A 5,713-nucleotide genomic window follows, 5' to 3' on the forward strand; every position below is an offset into this window, starting at 1 on the left:
TCTGCCTATACAGGCCTTTCATTTTGTGCAGCTAAGAGCTCCTTTCTATCTGCTAGATGGGATGCTGCACAATTCATGAATCATTTAAGAAAGCCAGGAAGTTCTTTAAAATTTATCCAGTTGAATTTTGTTCTGTAACACCATACATACAATTAAACAATAGTTCTTTTAGTTCCCTGCTTCTAGTTAGTAGTGGCAATGATTTGATTCAAGAAAGAATGATCTTTAAATATTGGTTACTATGTGGCTGGTCATCTTTTGTGAAAACCTATGCTTTTAGTCTGTTGGTTACTTTAAACATAAAGACAAAAACAACATCAACAATATTAACAAAATTAAAAGTTACCATTCATTGAATGCTTTTTAATGTGCTAAGCACTATGCTTAGTGTTTTACATACTTATTTTGATTCCTATTTAACCAATTGAGGAAGGGATGATTACTCTCATTTTATAGAGGAGGAAGCTGACGCTTAGAGAGTTTAGTAATGTACAAAATAATGTGTGGAGCTGGAGTTCAAACTCAGATGTCTCTTGATTCATTCTTTTCCTAATGATGAAATAAATATTCACATTTTAAGACAAAACAAGAACTTAAACATTTTGTCTGCCAGTTTGGACTTCCTTCTTCCTCTCTAGTGTGGATTGTGCATCTGCCTCATGCATTAATCAGACCTCCTCAGTGGCAGAAATACATGCTCAACTATAAAGATCAAATTTTCTTCTGGCTCCAGCCATATAACTCCTTAGAAAATAATGTTCATTTCTCAATCCTTGTGTGTACAGACATATTTGGTGAACTATTAACATATATACAATTCCAGTATATCATTTCCCTTAACAATAACAATTAGTGAAGAACAGACTGATTCGACCACCTGGGGAGATACTAGGCTCCATGTAATAGAAGTTCTGAGCTTAAGTACTTACTTATGACTTTACTAATGTTACTAGCTATGTTACTTGTATTCTGCCTATTTTATGGAATTATTGTTTCTCGCATTACGAAATGTGAAACTGAGTCTCCAGTAAAATTAATGATGATTAGTTGACTTGAAATGACTGACCAGATACATAGTCCTATAAGATCAATGATGTAATAGTGTAACTCTAAATATGGGAAGAAACAACAAAAGGGAACTATTTCCTGGACCACAACAGACAAGTAGGACAGGTGGTCAAGAGACTCTGGGCTACTGCTAACAGAGCCTAGTCTAGGAATAGCACATGGAATGGCCTATGAATGAAGTTCTCACCTGACCTGGGAATCAGCACGCCATGGGACAAGTTGGTCACAAAATGCCTTCCAAGCCCTGGCTGAAATTAAGACTGAAAGAGAACGGACTGTAAAATAAAGAGCATTACGCACCATTTAGTCCTACAGGAATCAAATCATTAGGCACGGCAGTCACTGACCTATGATATTTGCCATGATGTGATAGGACCGGATGCCATGATTACAGTTTTTTGAATGTTGAGTTTTAAGCCAGCTTTTTCACTCTCCTCTTTCACCCTCATCAAACATTAAGTAAGATATCTGTTCCTTGTGAATAGCAGTAAACTTCTACCAAGATGTGTGCTTAACTGCAGTACATATTCCTTAAAATCATGCCTCCCCTCCCCTCCCCTCTTCAGAACTGTGCTCATAGTTGTCCGAGAGACCCTCTCCAAAGTTATAATCTTCAGGCTGGATCAAATAAAATTTTCCATTTCTTTTGTAAATTGACTCCTGATTAATCCCACAGTACCCTCCCTCCTCCCAGTGATCTAATTCCATTCTTCCTTTAAGACTTAGCTCATAGCACATGCTGAACTGAAAGCCTTTGCTAACTCTCCAGTCAACCCCGAAATTGCTGAACTCCTTTATGGAGTTTCCAGCACTCATTAGTGACTCTTTTTCTTCTACTGCCTCAGAGAGCTGTGGTCTTCAGCTTGTGGGCAGGGGCGGTATCGTCCTTCTCTTTTCCACTAATAAAAATGTACCAAGCACCTACAAAGTCTAGACACTGAGGTTTCACAGTGATGAACAAAAGAAGTCATGGACTCTTACTTCTCTGATCTCAGAATTTTTTAGGCTAATGGTACCATATTTTTCTTCAATTAACAAGCACTGAGATTTGAGTCATGCATTGTGTAAACTGCATGAGGACTGGAATTTTTAAAAACTTTTTTACTTAGAGCAGGGATTTTGTTTCTTTGCTTCACTCCTGGCTCTCTTGAAAACAGTAGGTGCTCAATAAATATTTAATGAATGAGCACATGATGGAATGACTCAGACACAAAGACCACAGTTCCCTGATCTCACAGCTGGCTCATAGTAGGTACTCAAGAAATGAGTGACTGACTGATGACGTCAGTTCAGTTAAGTCGATCAGTTGTACCTGACTCTTTGTGATCTCATGGACTGCAGCACGCCAGGCCTCCCTGTCCATTACCAACTCCCGGAGTCCACCCAATCCCATGTCCATTGAGTCGGTGATGCCATCCAACCATCTCATTCTCTGTCGTCCCCTTCTCCTCCCGCCTTCAATCTTTCCCAGCATTAGGGTCTTTTCCAGTGAGCCAACTCTTCACATGAGGTGGCCAAAGTACTGGAGTTTCAGCTTCAGCATCAGTCCTTCCAGTGAACACCCAGGACTGATCTCCTTTAGGATGGACTGGTTGGATTGCCTTGCAGTCCAAGGGACTCTCAAGAGTCTTCTCCAACATCACAGTTCAAAAGCATCAATTCTTCAGCGCTTGGCTTTCTTTATATTCCAACTCTCACATCCATACATGACTACTGGAAAAACCATAGCCTTGACTAGACAGACCTTTGTTGGCAAAATAATGCCTCTGCTTTTTAGTATGCTGTCTAGGTTGGTCATAACTTTTCTCCCAAGGAGTAAGTCTTTTAATTTCATGGCTGCAATCACCATCTGCAGTGATTATGGAGCCCGCCAAAATAAAGTCTGCCACTGTTTCCACTGTTTATCCATCTATTTGCCATGAAGTGATGGGACTGGATGCCATGATCTTTGTTTTCTGAATGCTGAGCTTTAAGCTAACTTCTTCACTCTCCTCTTTCACTTTCATCAAGAGGCTGTTTAGTTCTTCTTCACTTTCTTCCATAATGGTGGTGTCATCAGCATATCTGAGGTTATTGACATTTATCCTGGCAATCTTGATTCCAGCTTGTGCTTCCTACAGCCCAGCGTTTCTCATGATGTACTCTGCATATAAGTTAAATAAGCAGAGTGACAATATACAGCCTTGACATACTCCTTTCCCCATTTGGAACCAGTCTGTGTTCCATGTCCAGTTCTAACTGTTGCTTCCTGACCTGGATAAAGATTTCTCAAAAGGAAGGTGAGTGGTCTTGTATTCCCATCTCTTTCAGAATTTTCCAGAGTTTATTGTGATCCACACAGTCAAAGGCTTTGACATAGTCAATAAAACAGAAATAGATGTTTTTCTGGAACTCTCTTGCTTTTTCGATGATCTAGCGGATGTTGGCAATTTGTTCTCTGGTTCCTCTGCCTTTTCTAAAACCAGCTTGAACATCTGGAAGTTCACAGTTCATATACTGTTGAAGCCTGGCTTGGAGAATTTTGAGCATTATTTTACTAGCGTGTGAGATGCATGCAATTGTGCGGTAGTTTGAGCATTCTTTGGCATTGCCTTTCTTAGGGACTGGAATGAAAACTGTTTTTTCCAGTCCTGTGGCCACTGCTGAGTTTTTCAAATTTACTGGCATGTTGAGTGCAGCACTTTCACAGCATCATCTTTTAGGATTTGAAATAGCTCAATTGGAATTCCATTACCTCCACTAGCTTTGTTTGTAGTCATGCTTCCTAAGGCCCACTTGACTTCACATTCCAGGATGTCTGGCTCTAGGTGAGTGATCACACCATCGTGATTATCTGGGTCATGAAGATCCTTTTTTTTTTTTTTTAGTTCTACCAGTTTATTGCTACCAACCCATCTCCCTCCACCCTCGTGCACACATGCTCAGTCATGTAATCCCATGGACTTCAGCCCGCCAGAGTCCTCTGTCCATGGATTTTTCCAGGCAAGAATACTGGAGTGGGTTGCCATTTCCTTCTCCATGAAGATCTTTTTTGTATAGTTCTTCTGTGTATTTGTGCCACCTTTTCTTAATATCTTCTGCTTCTGTTAGGTTCATACCATTTCTGTCCTTTATTGAGCCCATCTTTGCATGAAATATTCCCTTGGTATCTCTGATTTTCTTGAAGAGATCTCTAGTCTTTCCCATTCTGTTGTTTTCCTCTATTTCTTTAACTGATCACTGAGAAAGGCTTTCTTATCTCTCCTTGCTATTCTTTGGAACTCAGCATTCAAATGGGTATATCTTTCCTTTTCTCCTTTGCTTTTTGCTTCTCTTCTTTTCACAGCTATTTGTAAGGCCTCCTCGGACAGCCATTTTTCTTTTTTGCATTTGTTTTTCTTGAGGATGGTCTTGCTCCCTGTCTCCTGTACAATGTCATAAACCTCCGTCCATAGTTCATCAGGAAATCGGTCTATCAGATCCAGTCCCTCAAATCTATTTCCCACTTCCATTGTATAATCGTTAGGGATTTGACTTAGAGTGTTGCAAAAACAACACCCAGTTGTGGATGTGACTGGTGATGGAAGCAAGGTCCCATGCTGTAAAGAGCAATACTGCATAGGAATCTGGAATGTTAGGTCCATGAATCAAGGCAAATTGGAAGTGGTCAAACAGGAGATGGCAAGAGTGAACGTTGACATTTTAGGAATCAGTGAACTAAAATGGACTGGAATGGGTGAATTTAACTCAGATGACCATTATATCTACTACTGAGGGCAAGAATCCCTTAGAAAAAATGGAGTAGCCATCATAGTAAACAAAAGAGTCCGAAATTCAGTACTTGGGTGCAATCTCAAAAACGACAGAATGAACTCTATTCGTTTCCAAGGCAAATCATTCAATTTCTCAGTAATCCAAGTCTATGCCTCGGCCAGTAAAGCTGAGGAAGCTGAAATTGAACGGTTCTATGAAGACCTACAAGATCTTCTAGAACTAACATCCAAAAAAGATGTCCTTTTCATTATAGGGGCCTGGAATGCAAGAGTAGGAAGTCAAGAAACACCTGGAGTAACAGGCAGATTTGGCCTTGGGAGTACAGAATGAAGCTGGGCAAAGGCTAATGGAGTTTTGCCAAGCGAACACACTGGTCATAGCAAACACCCTCTTCCAGCTACACAAGAGAAGACTCTACACGTGGCCATCACCAAATGGTCAACAAGGAAATCTGATTATATTCTTTGCAGCCAAAAATGGAGAAGCTCTATACAGTCAGCAAAAACAAGACCGGGAGCTGACTGTGGCTCAGCTCATGAACTCCTTATTGCCAAATTCAGACTTAAGGAAAGTAGGGGAAACCACTAGACCATTTAGGTATGACCTAAATTAAATCCCTAAGGACTGTTGAGGTAGGCTACTTTATTTGTTCGCTGCCAAATAAGAGCCAGCAGTGGGAAGCTAAGGGCGGGGCTGTGCCGGAAGGGAAAGGGGGCGTGTCTGACCCAGAAGCTTGCTCCTGGAGCATGCGCAATCTTCAGAGAAGGTGACGGGCATAAAGTGCGGAGGACGGGATTGCGTAGGCGTTGTTTCTGATTGGATACAGTCTGCGCGCGAGGGGTCGTGCCTACTCGTCGCCAAGTAAACAGGGAAGGTAGGGGCGGGGTCAAGG

This window comes from Odocoileus virginianus, chromosome 7, assembly GCF_023699985.2.
Source record: "Odocoileus virginianus isolate 20LAN1187 ecotype Illinois chromosome 7, Ovbor_1.2, whole genome shotgun sequence".
NCBI lineage: Eukaryota > Metazoa > Chordata > Mammalia > Artiodactyla > Cervidae > Odocoileus > Odocoileus virginianus.